General features: G+C 43.6%; 1 long non-coding RNA gene across 1 annotated transcript; it reads left to right on the top strand.

The window, feature by feature from the left end:
* The first annotated feature begins 10,124 nt into the window (after positions 1-10,124).
* Positions 10,125-13,543, top strand: LOC132591925 (uncharacterized). The gene is made up of 3 exons (XR_009557399.2): positions 10,125-10,242; positions 11,527-11,644; positions 13,370-13,543. It is a non-coding gene; the product is annotated as an uncharacterized LOC132591925 (long non-coding RNA).
* Positions 13,544-21,903: the final 8,360 nt, after the last annotated feature.

Genomic DNA, 21,903 nt, shown 5'->3' with positions numbered 1-21,903 from the left:
GACTTTCTGGATCCTCATGACCTCCCTGACATGAAGGCGAAGCAAAGAAAAATCCACTAAGGGATGGTACATAAGCATACATGGTTATTTGGTTTAGCCCAACCCGTATTTGGTTCACTTCCTGAACACAAAATAGAAGCTAAAACTTCTTGGGGAAACACACTGTTCTGGCCATGCCCTCCTGGGGGACTCCCATATGCATCTGTCTGGCCACCAACAGAAAAAAGCTTCTGGGTGAGATGAGCTTCCGGTCTGATCTAGGAAAATCTCCTTCTGTTGTTACCACTCATGTCATCAGTGCTGCCAGAAAATATGAAGACTGCCAGGAAACCATCAAGACCCATTAACCCAAAGTGCATATGAACTTAAGCCAGAACAGTTCCAACAGTTCTGCATATACTAAATGTTACAATGTTCCTTAAAAAAAAAAACATTTTCAGGAAAAAAATGTCACTGTACTAATTTCAATGTACTGCTCATTTCATTTCATTTCAATAGTAATGCATGTTAGCAGCTGGAAATAGGAAAGGAAATACAGACAATTCTACTTTTAAAAAAAACCTATGAAAATGACAATAAAAACATTTTTTTTCAGCCCACTGGATCCTGAATATATGTTCAAGTTAAACTACTTTCCTTCCTTCCTCTTGGGTACATTGTGATTTCATTAGGAGCAGGCGACCAAGGCTTATTGCTATCACATCCATTACTTCAGGAATACTATGTCATCAAGTTTACATGTGTGCCTATAAAGATCTGAACAAACAAGTTTTTTGGATAACACAGAGAATCTTGGTCTCCCTCTTGGTCTCCCTCTTTTGGTTTCTGACTTGAGATTCCTAGTCTTCAGCAATGCAGTTTGGCATCATTTACATTGTTGCCCTTTCATGGACGCTCTTAACTTTTCCAGGTAAGGCCTTACATCAACTTCTGAAATATTAAGACCTAAAGGAATGTAGACCTATGCAAAATTTGGTAACGAGAATGAATGTGGCCTTCTCAAAGGAGAAGTTATATAACTGCAGGCAAAGGAGAGCTGGAAAGAACACATAGGAGACCCCATATTTGGAAGGGGCAAAGTGTAAACTGAATAACCTACCTACTCCTACCATATAAATTAATATGCCAGCTTTGGTTTCTCTGCTCTGTTTACTCCATTTCTGAAAAGATGCTGATTCTTTTCCAATTTTCACACAAAGCTGTGAACATTCATTGCTTTCCGTTCTCAACCAATAGATGCTTTTGTGTTCATAGTTTTACTCAATCTATGCATTTTTGCAAGAAACCTCTCCTGATGTAAGGCATTATTGTCCAAATATTTCTCTAAAATAAATCCACTAATAGCTGCATTGTTTTCTACTCCTCCTCTTGATTTAGATTTGCTCCTGAGGTTCTAGGGTTAAATTGTGACGTAGGAAGACATGCGTGCTGCATAGGATGGCTGTGTTTCTATTCATACATCGGCTCAGGAAATGCAAAGGAAGAAAGTTCACATTAGACTTCTGCACCAAATGAATTTCTCCCCATCCCAGGCGCTCTCTGAGTGTGGGCAAACATATAGTCCATCACCTTTCAGTTTCACCCCCGAAGTGCAATGTACAGTGGTACCTCTATTTAAGTACACAATTGGTTCCGGAAGTCTGTACTTAACCTGAAGCGTACTTAACCTGAAGCGAACTTTCCCATTGAAAGTAATGGAAAGTGGATTAATCCGTTCCAGACGGGTCCGTGGAGTACTTAAACTGAAAGTACACAAACCGAAGTGTACTTAAACCGAGGTATGACTGTACAATGCTGAGATAATACCCATCACCTACCATACAAATGCTTCATTTGATGCATTTGAACATTCAAAAAGCCAAAACATGCTGAGCTTTATTGCTAATATTGTTGCACAAAACCCCTTTGAGCGGTGCACATTCCAGGGGTTACAAGTGCTTACCCTGGGTTCATGTTTCCTTCTGAAAATGAGGCACAACCATGTTGTTCTTATTTCATTTCATTTATTGAATTTATATACCGCTGTATACCCAGAGGTCTCAGGGCAGTTCACAATATTCTGATATACGGTTTATTTCCGCATATATACAACCTGAGCCTATGACGGAGTGGTTCACAGCCTGAACACCCCAACAGGGTATTGTTTCACCTATGTCAGAAATCAAATATGGTTTGCTGCTTTCTCCTCTAGCTCACATCACTGCAGCTCGACCCTAAACTCTGGCTTCATCCTTCCAACTAACCATTGCAAATGAGCCACGATGATGGGACTAGATAGGTCAGAATATAGGAATGCATTCATCCAGCAAACTTCTCTCTCTAGGATATACTTATGGAAGACCTAAACCAAATAATGAAAAGCCAAAGAATGAAAATGCTTGCGAGGCCAAGGGCGGGGAATGCACCACCACCAATGAATGCTCGGGCCTCAAGAGTTATGACATAAAATGTGATAAAAACCGAATTTGCTGTGTAATGTAAGTTCCACTCCCCCCATACTTTTTCTAAAGTCATGAAACTCAACTGGAACATACATTCAGATTGTTATAACCCTTTTCCCGTTCTTATAATTAAAGTGCTCCCAGTCCACTCATCAACTTAGAGTGGGAAAGTTTTTGCTGTCTCTTCTTTCCAGTGAGTTTGATTTTAAAAAGTACTTGTTTGTTTGTGCTTAGATCCCTTGCTTCATCCGTGCAGCTCAGGAGGGAGTTCATGGGTGTCTCTCTTGCCTTCCTTTTTTTTTAAGCAGTGGGAAATCCAAAATGAAAGCAACCACATAACATTCCATTAATGGATTAATTTGATTGATTTAGCAGGGGTTTTCTTGGGCTTGCCAATCAGAAGGTTGGCGGTTCGAATCCCCGCGATGGGGTGAGCTCCCGTTGTTCAGTCCCATCTCCTGCCAACCTAGCAGTTCAAAAGCACGTCAAATGCAAGTAGATAACTAGATAACGCTCCGGCGGGAAGATAAATGGCATTTCCATGTGCTGCTCTGGTTTTACCAGAAGTGGCTTAGTCATGCTCGCCTCATGACCCGGGGAAAAACTGTCTGCAGACAAACACTGGCTCCCTCGGCCAGTAAAGCGAGATGAGCACCGCAACGCCAGAGTCGTTCGCGACTGGACTTAACTGTCAGGGGTCCTTTACCATTACCTTTTTTTATGCCACTTAATTGTTCACACAAAGAAGGACCTTAGTTGGTCGTTGCAGGGTCTGGGGCGGTTCATTTGAGGAGAGGAGACCCTTGAGGTATTACAGTCCTGAGCTGTTTAAAGCTTTATAGGACAAAAACAGCACTTTGAATTGTCCCTGGAAACTAATTGGCAGCCAGTGCAGTCAGGATTGCTGTTACATGCTGAAACCGCCTTGTATCAGTGAGCAACCTGGCTACTAAATTCTGCACCAGTAGACGTTTCTGAACCATCTTCAGAGGCAACCCCATGTAGTACATTGGAGTAATCGGTTAGCGTAGCATAGACAACAGAAGTTAGGCTATCCTTGTCCATATAGGTGCACGGCTGGACCACCAGCCGAGGCTGATGGAAATCACTCTGGGCCACTAAAGCCACCTGACCTTCAAGCCACAACAAATGATACAGAAATGCCCCCAAGCTAAGTACCTGCTCCTTCAGAGGGAGAGTAACCCCTTTAGAAGTCTTCATGATGCTTTGGTCTGTTGTCTTGTTTGTAAATTGTCTCTTGTGTGCTGCATTGTATCTCTGTTGGTTTATTTCCACCCTCTAGAACATTATGTGTAATGTCTCTATTAACAACATAACCCTGGAAATCATAAAATAAATCCCTTTTCTTTCTTCAGGGTTGAGTAAAGTGGAGAGGAACATATGCTTATTTCTGCAACTGATAATACCCAAGCAACTAGATTGATCTGTTATTTGGCAACTCCAGAAAATACTTCTATGGGATAGATTTTTTAAGGGGGAGGGGGAGAATTTGTACTATTTTGAATAAACATATTGCTGGAAAATATGTGCAGACTTGTGTCCTTGTGAGATATGGATCACCAAAGCGACAGAAATCTTTTTATTCGTAAAGTTAAGGAAATTGTCATGTTTTTTAGACATATATCAAAAATTGTGCTCAAGTTAAAGCAGCACTGGGTGTTGAATTTTTTTGCGCCTAGAGAACACCCTCCCATGCTGCTAGCTACACAGATCTCAGGTGGTTTCGTGCTCTATTGTTTTTAATTTTATTTCATATGTTTTGAAACTCACATTTCATGTACAATATTCATTGGATGTTCAGTCAAATTCATTCCTTTGTAAATTTTCACTTGAATGCTGGCATGTAGCTGCTTTGCTTATTCCCACACCCCCAGAACATTATGTGTAATGTCTCTGTGAAAACAAAAACCCGGAAATTATGAAATAAATCTCTTTTCTTTTTTTAGGGTTCGTTAAAGTGGAGAGAAACATATGCTTCTTTTAGCAACTGACAAAACCCAAGCAACTGGATTAATCTGTTATTGGCCTCCAGAAAATACTTCAATTGAATAAAGTATTTTGGGTGGGGAACTGTAATATAATAATAATATAATAATAAATATGTGACATGTTGCTGGGAAATGTGTGTGGGTTTTTTGTTGTTGAGTTTGCAGTGCAATAAACTGATTAGTAGATTTCCTGTCTTGGCAGGCTGCTGGCCTACATAGCCTTTTAGGTTCCTTATAGGTAAAGGGTAAAGGGACCCCTGACCGTTAGGTCCAGTTGCGGACCAGGAAGCTTTCTTCAGAAGGGTCAACTGATTCGTAAACCACAGATATTTGGTTAGATGTCCAAGGCTAATTGTTTGTATTGCAATAAATTGTCAAGTTTATTATGACTTGTGTGCTGTGTTATCAAGACGGCAGCCGGGGCTCCTGACATTGAGGACTACCAGGAAACCGACCTGCTCATTAATCCAAAGTGCATACCAACCCAAGCCAGAGATTGTGCCCAGCGGGAGGTTTTTGCAGTGCTGTGTGTTACTAAATGTTGCCTCGTTCTTTAAAATAAGAAAACAAACAAACCAATAGCAACCTGTTTTAAGACAAAAGAGGCACAAAGTGCTCAATGTACTAATCTGCCTGCACTCTTCAGTTCAGTTCATTAGTTTTAGCAATGGACTATAGCAGCCAGAAAGTGGAAAGAAAATACAGGCAATTAAAATAATAATAATTTTTTTTTAGTTTTTTCTTCTTCCAGTAGCATCTTAGAGACCAACTAAGTTTGTGATTGGTATGAGCTTTCGTGTGCATGCACACTTCTTCAGATCTCACTGGGCTACGAATGTACAAGCTACTGTATTTTCCTTCTTTTTGATGCTCCAAGACTTCATGAGGAGCACTGGACCAAGACTTTCCTGCTATCACAACCTTTACTTTGGTAATCTTAAATCCTAGGGCTGACGTGTAAGTGCCATTTGAAGACCTATAAATACATGAGCATGCATTCTTTTTGATGATGCTCTTGGTCTCCCTTTCTTGGTTTCTGACTTGAAATTCCCAGTCAAACTTCCCAGCAATGCAGGCCAGCATCTTTTACATCATTGCCCTTTCAGGGATGCTCTTAGCTTCTCCAGGTAAGCCATACATCAAAATCAGAATGTTCAGAGATGATGTGAAAATTGGGATTCAATAACCAAGATAGCCTTAGATTCAGGAAGGTAGCTGTGTTGGTCTGACACAGTAGAAATGTGTGTGTGTGTGTGTGTGTGGAGGGGTATTACTCAGAAGGGTGGTGGGAATGGGTGATTGGCTGATAGGTGAGGTAGACAAGTGGCATACAATATCTAAAAGTAGCTGTCATATTACAAAAGAATTTCAGAAATAGACTGGAAAGAGAAGTTGCTGAATTACAACTTATTACCAAACGTAAAACCATGGAGAGACTTCGTCTGAATAGAGACATTGGATTCTTATCTCATTATACATGCTAAAGCTATTTTTGGCCATCTCATCCCTTGCTTTTTCCTGTAATACCAATCACAGTCATTAACAGTCACCCACAGGTTTATCACACCTATCAGCCAATCACCCATTCCCATCACCCTTCTGAGTAATACCCCTCCCCACCATCTCACTATATATAAGGGTCTGGTGACTTCTGTTTCAGTGTATCTGAAGAAGTGTGCATGCACACGAAAGCTCATACCAAGAACAAACTTAGTTGGTCTCTAAGGTATTACTGGACAGTTTTATTATTTTATATTTTATATATTTCAAGATAGCCTTCTCCTCCAATTCTGCTGAAGACTTTCCCCTCAAGATTAAGATAATAATGATAATAAAATAATAATAATAATAATAATAATAATAATAATAATAATAATAATTTATTTATACCCCGCCCATCTGACTGGGTTTCCCCAGCCACTCTGGGCGGCTTCCAGCAGAAATATTAAAATACAATCATTTATTAAACATTAACTTTATCTTCAAGGTCTCCATCATAGACATACTGTTCTGTGGGAACTTCAGGTGTTTCACTATTCTCTTCCTGAAAATCTGTTTCTTCATCTGCTTCACTTATTTTTTTCAAACTCTGATTCAAGAACTTGACGTAGTACAGTGTCCATTTCATCTTCCTCTTCTGGTTCTGCTTCAGCACTCCTGTGTTTTGCTCTCCCATGTGGCTCCTCTGTAGGTTGGATAACCTCTTCAGCATCTCTTGTCTTTTGCTGTTCTGGGAAAGATTTTTCTTTAAGTCCTAGCAAAGCCTTGGCATCTTCCACATCAAAATCTCCATCTCCATCAGCATCATAGTTCTCAAGTTTTCCTAGCACTTCCTCATAATCAACAAGTTCTAACCAAACCACAGTGACAGATGTCCACATTCCCAGCAGTGCAATTACCATAAACCAAGTAAAAAATGAACTTCCAGAAATTACTTTTTTCCTCCCATTCCTGTTCCCTCCATGTCTTGCTTCTCTCCTGGCTCTGGGGCCAGGATGAAGACTATATTCCTTTGTCTCCCTTGCTTTCTCCTCCTCCTCCTCTTCTAGATCTCTCTCATTCTCTCTTCACACACCTCTCCTCTCACTCCTCTCCTTCATTCTTGTTTCAGATGAGCAATTGCTGCTGTCCTCCTTGGACTTTTCCACCTGCCCATCATCCTGTTTGCTCAAGCCATCTCTTTACCATGCTGCCTGCCCTAGCATATAAGGGTGTGTGTAGATGTGTTTTAGATGTATTAGAGGTTTAAAGGGTATTCCGTTCCATTCCGAAGCAGCAGCAGCAGGTAGTGATCTATAGTTATCAAGTAAGAATGGTAAAGCTAAAGGTAAAGGTACCCCCTGACCATTAGGTACAGTTGTGACCAACTATGGGGTTGTGGTGCTCATCTCGCTTTATTGGCCAAGGGAGCCGGCGTACAGCTTCCAGGTCATGTGGCCAGCATGACAAAGCCGCTTCAGGTGAACCAGAGCAGCACACGGAAATGCCATTTACCTTCCCGCTTGGAGCGGTACCTATTTATCTACTTGCACTTTTATGTGCTTTCGAACTGTTAGGTTGGAAGGAGCTGGGACTAAGCAATGGGAGCTCACCCCATTGAAGAGATTCGAACTGCTGACCTTCTGATCGGCAAGCCCTAATGTCTGTGGTTTAACCCACAGCGCCACCCACATCCCTCCAAGAATGGAGGAATCCCTTAATCAAACAATGTTCTTTTTCTCTAGGACATGCAGTCAGGACAGAAGCAATACAATCTTGTGAAGATTGCAGTAACATTAAGGGATTTTGCACTAATGACTCTGAATGCAACACACCTTACCCATCCCAAGGAACATGTGGAGAAGGCACATTATGCTGTTTAGTGTAAGCTTTATATTTTATCTATGAACTCTAATGGAACATATATTTCAGTTTTCACATCTCTGTTCCTCATGTTATGGTCTGATGGTATGCTCTCAGAAGTCACTCGTCAACTTGGAGTGAGAAGGATTTGGCTGTTCCATCTTTCAAATATGTTTCGTGACATTTTTATATATTTATTTGTGGTTATATACCACCTTTCATCCAAATTGGTCAAGAGGGCGTTTGTGGGTCTCCCCTTACCCCATTATTTTTAAAATTAGCAAAGTTGGAAATAAAAAGCCAGAACAACAACGTACTGTTTAATCAAAGGATTCATTTGTTTGTTTGATTTAACAGGAGTCTTATATGGCTTTATCGTTCATAATTTCTAAGAAGTTTACATCCCATATAAAATCAAACATTAAAAGCAAGTTAATCTTGGGTTGCAATGTTTCAAAATGTGAAAATTTAGATAGTACTGTTGAGTTGTTGTTGTTTTGGGGGGAGTTCTTGAGCTGCTTTTGGGGTGTGTGGAAAAAATTGTTGAGGTTTTTTCTTTGTTGGGGGGAATTCATATGGAAAGTGCCACATGTGGTGGACGTGCGACAAAGTTAAAAGTTTCTGGGAACAAGTTTATAATGAACTCAAAAAATTATTTAAATACACGTTCCTAAAAGACCCGAGGCCTTTCTGTTAGGGCTGATGGGAAATGAAATTCCGAAAATAGACCAAAGACTGTTCATGTACGCCACAGTGGCAGCAAGAGTCCTACTAGCCCAGAGGTGGAAGACGACTGAAATACCCACAATTGAGGATTGGCGAGTGAAAATGCTGGAATATTTGGAACTAGCAAACCTGTCATGCAGAATCCGAGATCAGGAGGACACGAAATTCAACGAAGAATGGAAGAAATTCCGAGAGTATGTTAAAGAGAATTATAAAAGTTTAAAGACTCTGGCGGGTATGTGTTAGAACCTACAAAGCTGATGTTTTTTAAAGTTATTTTTTCTTTCTTTTGGTCAGACTGTAAAGTTGTTAAGGTTGTGTTTTGTCTCTCTAAAATGCACGAACTAAAGAGAACTATACCTTTTACCAAAGGGAGGAGGGAAGTCTGAATTTGTTAGAAATTGACAAAGATACAATGTTGGAGACATTAAGTTGTTGTAAAACGTTTAATGGAAAATTCAATTAAAAATTATTTTTTTTAAAAAAAGGAAAGTGCCCAGGGGCACACAATAGCATCACAGCATGATTTACAGGAAGAAAAATCTTGGAAAAATTACTGAGGCAATAAGGGGTCCATGGCTGCGGTCCATACATATTCTTCAATTGGTAGGAAGAAGCACAAAATGAGGTGCAACTTTGGTGATTTCCTCCACCATTGCTGCTTACCTTGTTGCCACTGCTTGCATTCATTTAGTGGACTTAGCTTGTAATATTTGTAGTGCATTGTAGTCTTCTACTACTTTGTACATGCTTACATCATTGCTTCTGTGATTGCTAAATTGGGTTTCTGTTGCTTTTAACAATAAACCAAATGAGGAAGGAAGGAGATAAACATTGTCATTGAATATATCAGCTCCATCTCCATTTTCTAGAGCAGCACCAGGGGTCCAACACCCAGAGAGGATAATGAGAGCCTCTGAATACCACTTGTTGATGAGGCACACTGCTGTCGTTATGTTTTGTTGGTGGGCTTCCCAGGGACATCTGGCAGGCCACTGTCAGAACAGGATCATGGATAAATATTTGGTCTCATCCAACAAGGGTCTCCTTTTGGTCACATCTTCTTGCTAGTCAGGGGAGCAGTGGTGCCAGAAAACCTGAGGCCTGCCTCATGAACTGAAAGTGCACACCAAACTAATCCAGATATTTTGCCCAGATGAAGGTTCTTTCTGGATTCTAACAGTGCTGCATTTTACTAAATGTGGCCTTATTCTTTAAAAACAACAAGGGAACTTTGTTTTAAGACAAAGAGACTCAAAGTGCTCACCATACTAATTTGTACATAGTGTTCAGTTCAGTTTAGTTCATTAGTTTTAGCTATGAACTATAGCAGCAGGATACAGGAAGAGATAAAACACAGAAAACAATAAATAATAAAAACACAGAAAACAATAAAATTACTGTCTTGAGCTGACTGGACTATGAATGTACAAGTTAGTTTATTTTACTTCTTTTTGGCACACCGGGAATTCATGGGGAGTACTGGACTTCCTGCTAACACATCCAGTACTTTTAGGATGCCAAATCCTAGGGCGGACGTGTAAATGCTGTTTGCAGACCTATAAATACGTGAGCATGCAATCTTTTGGATGACACAGGAATTCGAGAGCACTCTTGGTCTCCCTTCTTTGGTTTCCAACTTGGCATTTCCAGTCAAACTTCAGCAATGCAGATCAGCATCTTTTACATCATTGCTCTTTCAGCGATGCTCTTAGCTTCTCCAGGTAAGACATAGATCAAAATCAGAATGTTCAGACATAATGTGGAAATTGGGATACATTAACCAGCATGGCTTTCTACTCCACTTCTGCTTTCCCTTCAAGGCTAATATGAAAGCCATATGCCTTGATCTATGTTGCTCTCTCTCCTCTCTCTTTTCTAGACCTGTCTCTTTCCCTCCTCCTGCACCTACTCTCAACACTTCCCTCCTTCATTCTTGCTTCCCTTGATCTATTGATTATGCTGTCTTCCTTCTCAGACTCTGCCCCATCATCCAATCCTGTTCACACCATCTCTTTGCTATGCTGCATTTTCCGGATTTTTAAGGATGTATGTAAATGTGTTTTGAACATGAGATAAGGATTTCTAATATAAAGGATTGTCTGATATTGATAAATATTTGCCTTTTCCTGCCATATGAAGTGCAGTGTCTGATGTGTCCTAATAAAGTTCATTGGCAGAAAATGTTGAGGAACAAGCAAGGGGAATCAGGAAAAATGTTTGCCCTGGAACGTGATTCTGTGACCTGTGAGAGCCCTGAAATAACAGAGACAAGACACCAGACGTTGGTTTAAAATCAGGCCAAATCTTACTGACTGCAGTAGGCAAGGCAGGGTTGACATGGCAGTAGGGCAAGGTTCAGTTCTTCATTCCACTCAGCACTTAGTGATGGGGTACAAGCTGTTGGGAAGGACTAAACCCCTTCCCTGGAAGTCACCCAGCATTGAAACCTCGAATACTGCAAGCCAAGCATGCAAGCTAAGTGAGGATTTCAGACCAGAAAATCAGGAGAGTCAGAAAAGATAGAGGAGGAACTGGAGAAGCAATGAGAAGAGTGGGAGAAGGAAAGCTTTTTTCCATTCCTGAAGAAACTGTCCCAGGGATGAGGATGTGTCACTGCTGTAGCCAAGGAGGCAGGAGGCAGGAACTGAGGGCAGCACCCAGAGGCAAATCTGCTACCCCTTCCAGATTGCCATTTTTGGCAACTGCCTCTCCAGAGGTTTGGCCCTGTTCACTGGGGGAAACATATAATCCATTACACTCCAGTGTCATTCCCAAAATGGAAAGCTCAGTGCAGGCATAGTAACACCTACCTTACGAATGCTGAATTTAAAACATCTGAAAATTCAAAATGGCTATACATCTTGAGCTCTGGTATTCTTATGAGGCGGTTAAAGAGTAGTCCACTGCAGTTCAAAGACGCAGTTGCAATGGCCCATGATAATGCGGTCAGGAATGTCAGAATGTGGAAATGCCTTCATAAAATTAAATAAAATATCTCTATCTAGGATTCGTCCATGCAGGGGAACCTCATAATTGCGAGGCTATTGGTGGGTTATGCAGGGCTGGATGTGGGATCATCTTGCAGAGTGGAACTTGTCCTGGAGGGAAGAAATGCTGTGAAGAGTAAGTTTTCTTCCTAGTTTTTCAAATCCATTGAACTCTAATGGAATTTGTTTCTTAAAATATTGATAAAATGAAATACATAAAGCAAATTAACCTCGAAATTTAAAACAAGCAGCTTTCTCTCTCTCCTCTCTCTCTCTCTCTCTCTCTCTCTCTCTCTCTCTCTCTCTCTCTCTCTCTCTCTCTCTCCTCCCCCCTCTCATATTTAAATTTATGCCCATTGAATAATTATTAATCTTTCTTGTGGTCCAAAGACCCATAACATAGATTCAGAATAAAATGCAGATTCATACAGACAACCCACCGGGAGAGGAAGAATGAGACAATATTTGTTTAGTCTTAAGTACAATGATTTTTGATACCTATGACTACCGAAAGAAACTTTGCCACGGCCACTGTGATATCATTACACTTGTCGTCCAGAAGATATTTAGTATAGTAGGCTTCAAATTTATAGTAGGCTTCAGATTTCTGATTTGCCAGTAGGGGTTTAACATTGATTAATTATCTGCTCCCAGTTAGAGGGCAGCATTTATTTCATTTCCTTCTTAAATTCCTTCTCCCCCCCCCCAATACAAAACTTTGTAAAGGTTAGAAGGGACTGCTCAACGAATGCTTTATATTATTTTTACACCCACTTTCATTAATACACATTTCTCTTCAACTTGACTTCCATTAAGATTTTTCTAATATGGTTGCAACAAAACTTAAAATACCACCCCATACTCCCCACTTCCCCAAGCAGTGAGAATCACTGATGTTTTGGGCCATTCTTAAAGCATTTCCTTTATTTACAAATAATGAAGTGCGAAACATCCAAAACTTTGTGCCCTTTAGATGTTTTGGACTACAAGTTCCCATAGCCCTGTTCATATTGATTGGGGCTCACAGGTATTGTAGTCCAAGACAACTTAGCTATGAGTCAATGTTCAGGCACTTCTAGAAAAAGAAAAAGAAGAAAATGAGGTTTTTTATGATTACATGGACAACTTGGGGTTGGTGGGTGAATGCAAATAAGTTGAAAAAATGTAATAAAACATAAAACATTTTAAAACTACTCTATACCGGGCTGCCTTCAGACGTCTTCTAAAGGTTATATCTCCTTTTATCTCCTTGACTCGTGGGTCACATAATCCCATAGCCTCCAATGAAAATAGGGACATCCAACCATGCCCTCCAACATGTCTCCAATGAAAATAGGGATATCCTCAGAAAACGTGGGACATTACGGGATCAAATCTGAAACTCAGGGTTAAATAGGGACACATGGAAGGTCTGCAGTACATTGAGGCCATGTGTGGTGAGATGTTTTTTCAAACCCTAGAGCCATTTTTCATTTTGAGCATCCACCCAAAGGCCCCATCCCATTGGTGGATGGAGTCAGAGACAAATGTGGGTGTGGCAATGAGAATAATTCTAACTTTTGTATGCATGCATATATCTCCCTATCTTCCTTCCAAGCAAGAGAAAGGGATTAGTTCAAGGACACATTCTTGGCAGGCAAAGTAGAGCCAGTATTCTGTGTGATTTTGAAATAGACTGTGTAGCTCGGGCTGCTGAGGGTCAGATGGAGAAGCCTGGAAGGCCACATTCAGACCCTGGCTTTGAGTTTCTCCCCCCAGCCTGATTCCGCCTAGAGAAATGTTTGTGTTCGTGTGTCTGTGTACTCTCCCTGTTAACACATAAACCTGTGAATCACTAAAGAAATCTCTTTCCTTTATTCAGCACTACTAAAGGTTAAAATGGAAAGAAACATCTGCTTCTTTCAGCAATGGCTATAACCCAAGCAACGAGATGGACGTGCTGCTAATTTGGCCTGCGGAAATACTTCCATGATGTGGGAATTTTGAGAAAATCTGTGTACTATTTTGAATAAATATTTGATATGTTGCTGGGAAATGTGTGTTTGTTTATGCCCTCCTGAGACGTGGATCCCCCTTGTGGACAATTTGCAAAGCTACCAAAATCTTTTTATTTCTAAAGTTCAGGTGGTCCATGCTTGTTCTTCTCTACATGTATACCGCAAATTATGCTCAGGTTAAATAACACTTTTCTGCCAAGACTCACCATTTCTGCCAGTTTGGTTTTAATGTCATTTGGCCTGCAACAATATCAACACATTTCACAAAGGCATTAGGAAGAACCTCCCAATGGGATGAGCTGGTTGACAGTGCAAAAGACTTTCACTGAAGATGCTAGATTGGCCATGATTAGTTGCTTCGAGGAAGAGACTGAATGTCTACGTATCACAGACATAGGCGTAGGAAGGTCAGGGGGTACCCGGTGCGGAAAATTTCTTGTCACCCCCCACCCCACATTGTTGTTTGTTTTTATCTCTCCCTGCAAAAATGGTTTTTATGTTATTTCATATTTTCTTTCAAAGGAATGTAGATTCTGGGCCTCTGGTAACAAGTAGGCGACTATGGACAGATACTTAAATCTACAGGTTGGATTGTGTTTTGGCTTGTGTTATTTTATTTATATTTATTGTTTATCTATCTCTCTATCTATCTATCTATCTAAATGTAGGTATTGTGTGCGCAGAGGTCACAGCCTTTCTCCATAACTGCTGAACTTTAATGTAACAAATTTGGCCACAACGTTCCATGCCCATCAGGGAGGGATCTGGCAGAATTCTTTCTCCAAAAACCACACCTTTCACACCTAAAATAATGATTAAACACAAAAATGTGGCGCCCACCAGAAGCTCTGAAGACTCCAGCAGCTCCAAAGCTGCGCCGCCAGATGACATCACTAAATTCACAGCAACCAACTGAAAACAGTCCTATTGCAGCAACAAGGCCCGGCTTTTTCAATAGGCCGCAGCATTGCCAAGCAGGGAAAAACAAACAGAATGGGTTTTTTATGGAACCGAGCAGTTCGGGCACTTCGGAACCCACCTTCTGTTGCTATAGGGCTGTGGGGCTTCGCTATTTGACACCCCCCATTGGGATTTTTAAAGTAGTTCTCTGGGTCCTGGGGTGCATCATCAACCCCAACCCTTTTCTTTGCCCAAACAGACATCTCCCCCCTGGCTTTGGGCTTTGCCCACATGGACCTCTCCCCACCTTTCTCAACACCAAATACTCCTCAATTATACCCACAATAAAACCCATAAAAATAAAAAAGTTACAAACAACACATTAAAAAAAATACATCCCATCCTAAATTCTATAAAATTACACCAAAAATTAAAAAACAAAAAACAACCACCCACACCAAAATCATACACTTCACACCAAAATAAATGACAACCCCCAACTAGAGAAATAAAACATCGCAAACAATACAATAAAAAACAACAACACATCCTACATTCAAAACACCTACTCCAAAATTAGAATATCCAAATAACCAAAAAAAGCACACCACAAAACACACAATGCCCAAATCATACAATATCCACCAAAATGACAACCCCAAAAATAAAATTAAACAATAAAGACTTCTGCTTCTCATGTTCTTATTTCAATTTTTTAAATCTAAATATATTAAAATGTTCATGATGCGTGCACAGGGGCCAATGTATGGAGATACAGGGGGGAGGGGACAACACTCCCCGGGGACAACAGATTGCTCAGACATAAGTAAATACTGGGAAATAGAACCCAGAAACTGACAGTTCCTTCTCCAAGGGTGGGGGCAATGTAGGAAGATACTGGGGGGAGGGGGCCAACACTCCCCAGGGACAACAGAGGGCTCAGACATAAGTAAATACTGGGAAATAGAACCCAGAAGCTGACAGTTCCTTCTCCAATGGTGGGTGCCCAAGTATGGAAATACAGGGGGGAGGGGGCCAACACTCCCCAGGGACAACAGAGGCCTCAGACAAATGTGCATGCTGGGAAACAACCCAGAAGCTGACAGTTCCAAGTGTGGGGGGCCAAGGTATAGAGAAACGGGGGGGGGGAGAGACAACAGAGGATCCCAACATTTCCCAGAGACAACAGAGGACTCAGACAGGGGGTGGGGGGAGGAGGGGGCTCGATACCTCATGAGTCAGGACAGGGTGGGGCCAGTCACAGGGATGTGCTGCGGGGGTGGGGGAGGAGGGGGCTCGATACCTCATGGGTCGGAACAGGGTGGGGGCAGTCACAGGGATGAACCAGGGGGTGGGGGGAGGAGGGGGCAGGATAAGTCATGTGTCCAGACAGAGTGGGGTGAATCACAGAAAAGAACCACAGCAACACGTGGCCGGGCCAGCTACTTTATTTAATAAAATTTATTTTTAAAAACCTGCAACCTTGTTTACCAAAAGACAACAACACAAAAAACACCACAGCAGTAAAATCAAGAAAAATGAACAATCCTACTCTAAAACATACAAAAGCTAAAATATTAAGATTAAATTTACTTCAACTTCCTAGGCATCTAGGTATGCTTGCCTAAAGAAGAATGCTTTTAGCAGGTGCTCGAAAACAGTCTAGCAAAGCCACGTGCTTTGTTGCAATAGGCGGGGAGTTCCAAAGTGGTGCTTTCACAGTAAACAATGCAGTACAGTAGTACCTCGGGTTAAGAACTTAATTCGTTCCGGAGGTCCATTCTTAACCTGAAACTGTTCTTAACCTGAGGTACCACTTTAGCTAATGGGGCCTCCTGCTGCCGCTGCACCGCCACCACACAATTTCTGTTCTCATCCTGAAGCAAAGTTCTTAACCCGAGGTACTATTTTTCGGTTAATGGAGTCTGTAACCTGAAGCCTCTGTAACCTGAAGCGTCTGTGTCACAGGGGCGTTAGCGGCTACTCTAGAGTAACGACTCTTCCACTCGTTGCCTTTTCATGATTTTATTGGTGCTGAGTATTTACAGTGCAGAGCAGTGCTATGTACATGTTGTCAGCTAGGAGTCAGAACCTCCGAATGGATGTTCACGCGGTTTCTTCCAGCAAAATAATCTCTGGATACTGAATCTCCGCCCCCGCCGTTTCCGGTGCAATTCTGGGGTAGGTGGGATGGGCATTCCCCCCTTGCCTCCCACTTCCTGTCTCCCGCTGGGCAGGGGCTCCGCTACCTTGCCTGAGCCTCGGACCTCACTTCCTGAATCACCGCTTGAGCTATCCCCTTCCCCGCTGCTACTGGCGCTGGGCGATGAGCTGGTGTGCAGAATGGGAGGGACCTGCCGGTATCTCTTGTCCCTCACATCCACCCCCCCAGGCTCCCCTCCCCCTCTTCCCGAGGGCTCCGAGGGAGCCGAGGACGACTGGAAGCCAAGAAAGTCCGTGGCGTTGGAGCTGGAGGGGGTGAAAATTTCCCCCCAGTCTGGAGACTTCCCCCCTTCTCCCTGGGAGGACTGAAAGCCCAAAAAGTCCGTGGCATCAGAGCTGGTGGGAGTGAAAATCTGTCCCCAGTCCTCTACTGACTCTGACGTGCCCGTCTCCTGGTAAAACCATATTTCTTCTTCAGGTTCTTCAAAACCAGCTTCCCATCTCCATGGGGATCTGCTCCCGGATTCCCCTCCTGAGGGTCCCTCCCCCTCCCCTTCCCTGTCCCTTTGCCAGGGCTTGGGTCTGTGAGGGAAGAGAGCGTGGAACTCTTCCACTAAGAATTCCTCCTGTACGGCAGGGTGTCTTCCCACGCCATGAGATACTCCAGCCCTCTGTCCCCCCACCTGGAATCCAGAATTTCTGTGGCCTCATTGAGTTGCTGCACAGCTCCCTGTTTGTCGTTCCACTTGGATTATTGTCTCACGCCCACCGCTAATGCTGCTTTACTCAATTGATCCATACTTTGTGGCTTTGGCCCCCTCGAAAGTTCATCCTTCACATCCGCATGCAACCCCAGGTAAAAGGCAGACTGCACTGGGTCACTGTGCAAATCCCACCCCAGTTTGTGAACTAGCATCGTAAACTTCGCCCAGTATTCTCTGACCGTCATTTTGCCCTGTGTCAAATTGTGAAGCTCCTCCTTCGTAGCTTCCATCTCACTGTCGCTTGCATACATTACTTTTAGGATTTTTTGACGCGATGAGCGGCCTGACCCATTCTCTTGCCCCTCCCGTCAAGTGTTCCACGATATAAGAGACTCTGTGCGCGTCATCCGGAAACTCCGCGTTATGCAGTTCCAGCGCATAATTAATCTCAGTCTCAAATCCTAGATACTCCTTGGGGTCTCCGTTAAACTTGGTTACTAGGGCTTGCCCCCTCCGCACTGGTAATACTTGTGGCAGGGGGGCCCCCCACCTCTCGCTGCCTTCTCCGCATCCAGTTTGTTTTGCAGATCCACCACCATGGCCCTCAGCTGCTTTTCCATTTCATCTTTCGCTCTCACCTGCTCCACTGCTTTCTGTAGCTCCTCCTGCGCTCTGCGTGATTCCTCCGTGGCAACGGCCAACTGTTGCTGGGCCTGCGCGGTCAAGCTCTGCATCTCCTGCTTCAGCTTCTCCACCTCCTGCCACCAGTGTGCCGTCTCCTGCTCACTAATCGCGGCAACTCCAAAGTAGCCAGAAAGATTCGGAGGTTTCTGTCACAGGGGCGTTAGCGGCTACTCTAGAGTAACGACTCTTCCATTCGTTGCCTTTTCATGATTTTATTGGTGCTGAGTATTTACAGTGCAGAGCAGTGCTATGTACATGTTGTCAGCTAGGAGTCAGAACCTCTGAATGGATGTTCGCGCGTTTTCTTCCAGCAAAGTAGTCTCGGGATACTGAATCTCGGCCCCCGCCGTTTCCGGTGCAATTCTGGGGTAGGTGGGATGGGCCTTCCCCCCTTGCCTCCCACTTCCCGTCTCCCGCTGGGCATGGGCTCCGCTACCTTGCCTGAGCCTCGGACCTCACTTTCTGAATCACCGCTTGAGCTATCCCCTTCCCCGCTGCTACTGGCGCTGGGCGATGAGCTGGTGTGCAGAATGGGAGGGACCTGCCGGTATCTCTTGTCCCTCACATCCACCCCCACAGGCTCCCCTCCCCCCCCCCTTCCCGAGGGCTCCGAGGGAGCCGAGGACGACTGGAAGCCAAGAAAGTCCGTGGCGTCGGAGCTGGAGGGGGTGAAAATTTCCCCCCAGTCTGGAGACTTCCCCCCTTCTCTCTGGGAGGACTGAAAGCCCAAAAAGTCCGTGGCATCAGAGCTGGTGGGAGTGAAAATCTGTCCCCAGTCCTCTACTGACTCTGACGTGCCCGTCTCCTGGTAAAACCATACTTCTTCTTCAGGTTCTTCAAAACCAGCTTCCCATCTCCATGGGGATCTGCTCCCGGATTCCCCTCCTGAGGGTCCCTCCCCCTCCCCTTCCCTCGGACCTCACTTCCTGAATCACTGCTTGAGCTATCCCCTTCCCCGCTGCTACTGGCGCTGGGCGATGAGCTGGTGTGCAGAATGGGAGGGACCTGCCGGTATCTCTTGTCCCTCACAGTCTGTAACCCGAGGTACCTGAGATATTATGTGGAACCTGTAGTAGTGCTTGAAACTACTGAAGGAGAGGTTTTATTTATTGTGATTTCACGATGCTCTGTATTATCTGAAAAGGAAAACATTTATTTTTAAAAAAGGACTGCACAGCAGCAATCTAGTCTCATCATGAACAGTGGGAGTTTGTCCCAAGCCGACGGTGCACCCCTTGCATCCAACCTGTACCTAAAACTCTGCACGAGCCTGCACCAGAGAATTGTAGAGTTGGAAGGGACTCCTGAGGGTCAGCTAGCCAAATCCCTGGGGCAATGCAGGAATCTCAACTAGACCATCCCTGACTGAGGGACATCCTTCTTCTGTTTTTCCCCTCAGCCAGGAACAGCTTGAAGACTTTATACAGAGAGGAACCCCACACGGGTTTCCCTGCATGTAACATAACAGGCAGGGAGCCAGCTCAGTTAGAAAGACATTGGGGCAGGGGATGACAAAAGAGTACCAAAGTCAACCCATTTTATCCTCTTTGGGATGGTGACCCTTCTCCACTGAATTAAAACTTCAGCCTTCACGACATAGGAAAACGGCCAAGTAAACAGCTATTTTCGAGGAGGCGGGTCAAGATATTAACTGATATGCATGAAATTTCATATATAGCTATACAATCCCTAGTGTAGCAAGATAAGACATTTGGAGCAGGCATTTTATTTTAAAAAAAAGTTTTTATGAACCGCCCTAGAAGGGCAGTAATTGTTCTTTGATAATTTGTCACACACACCCCCTCCATGATGGAACTCGGTGTGGACCACCACCGCCCCCACTTTCCTATGCCCCTGATCACAGATGGTATATTAATGGGTTTCCTGCCTTGGCAGATGGCTGGTCTACATGAACTTTCATGTTCTTTACAAGTCTCTGATTCTACTGGACATTCTATGCATGAATCCCAGATAGAGAGTTTGTACCTACATATAACACAGAAAAAAAACTAATTGACCTCCAGTACAGTAACCCACAGTGTTATGAATACACAGTGGAAGTGAGGAACAGGTATAAGGATTTAGATTTGGTGGGCAGAGTGCCTGAGGAACTGTGGATGGAGGCTCGTAACATTATACAGGAGGCAGCAACGAAAACCATCCCAATGAAAAGGAAATCCAAGAAAGCAAAGTGGCTGTCCAATGAGGCCTTAAAAATAGTGGGAGAGACAAGGCAAGCAAAATGCGAGGGAGATAGTGAAAGATACAGGAAATTGAATGCAGATTTCCAAAAAATAGCAAGGAGAGACAAGAGGGCCTTCTTAAACCAGCAATGCAAAGAAATAGAGGGAAACAACAGAATGGGAAAAACCAGAGATCTCTTCAAGAAAATTGGAGATATGGAAAGAATATTTCATACAAAGATTACCATAATAAAGGACAAAAGTGGTAAGGTCCTAACAGAAGAAGAAAACATCAAGAAGAGGTGGCAAGAATACACAGAGGAATTATACCAGAAAGATATGGCGGTCTCGTACACCGCAGGTAGTGTGGTTGCTGACCTTGAGCCAGACATCCTGGAGAGTGAAGTCAAATGGGCCTTAGAAAGCACTGCTAATAACAAGGCCAGTGGAACTGATGATATTCCAGCTGAACTATATAAAATTTTAAAAGAGGATGCTGTCAAGGTGCTACACTCAATATGCCAGCAAGTTTGGAAAACACAGCAGTGGCCAGAGGATTGGAGAAGATCAGTCTACATCCCAATCCCAAAGAAGGGCAGTGCCAAAGAATGCTCCAACTACCGCACAATTGCGCTCATTTCTCACGCTAGCAAAGTTATGCTTAAAATTCTACAAGGCATTCTCTGAATTAAGAGAAGTAAACATAATGCGGAGTGAGCTGCAAGATGGGCAAGTTTGCTCATGATATTAAATTGTTCACGGTCATTAAACCAAAACAAAAAGAGATTCCAAATAATTCCAGTACAACTTCTTCAAACTGAGTGACAGCCACCAACTTAAATGACCTTAAAAGAGGTTTGGGGGGGGGAACCATGGAGCAGGGGGCTATCTGTGGCTACAAGCCATGATAGCTACTCTGTGCCTCCAACAGTTGGATGCAACAATGCATCTGAATACCAATGGCTGGAAACTGCAGGAAGGGAGAGGGTGTTAGGATTCTTGCTCCGTGTTTGCAGTCATGGGATTGTTCTCTGTGAGGGACAGGGGATATCGCGAAGTCCCTCCCCTCCTGAGTTCAAGCCCATCCCCGAGCACAGGGGAAAGCAGAGAGAGTTCCGATTCCAGTGGGGAAGCAGGAAGTCGTGTCCGAGGCTCAGGCAAGGTAGAGGAGCCAGGGTCCAAGGTGGGACAGGAAGGGGCAAATAAGGGGGGGAGACCCATCCCCCCAACTCCGGAATTACGCAGAAAGAGGAGGGGAAAGAGGATAGGGCTGCCAAAGCTTTTGTGTTGGAGAAAGACGCGCCAAAAGCCATTCGGAGGTTCTGAAACCGAATGACCACATCGCTCCGTGTAAATAGCAATGACTTCAGCACTGTAAATACGCAGCACCAATAAAAGAATAAAATGCAGAGCTGTGTAGCGTCGTTACTCTGAAGTAGCCTGCTCCGGCCACTGTGACAGCAACCTCCGAATCTTTTTTGGGCTACTTTGGAGTTGCCGGGATGAGTGTGTCAGAGGCGGAGAAATGGCGGCAGATCGCGGAGAAAGCCCAGCAAGACCTCCAGCAGCTGGCGCAGCAGGCGCAGGGGGTATTAAAGGCAGCTAAAGAAGAAACCAAGAAGGTCCAGGACGACCGGCTACAACTTGCGGAACAGGTGAGAGCACTTCAGGAAAGAGAGCAGCAATTAAGGGCGGTGGCGGTAGACCTCCAAAACAAGCTGGATGCAGAGAAAGACAAGGCTTTGGGAGCGATTCTGTTGCAAC

This window comes from Zootoca vivipara, chromosome 3 (genome assembly GCF_965207765.1).
Source record: "Zootoca vivipara chromosome 3, rZooViv2.hap1.1, whole genome shotgun sequence".
Classification (NCBI taxonomy): domain Eukaryota; kingdom Metazoa; phylum Chordata; class Lepidosauria; order Squamata; family Lacertidae; genus Zootoca; species Zootoca vivipara.
The sequence above is the reverse complement of the archived record's forward strand: the minus strand, read 5'-3'. Positions and strand labels throughout refer to the sequence as shown.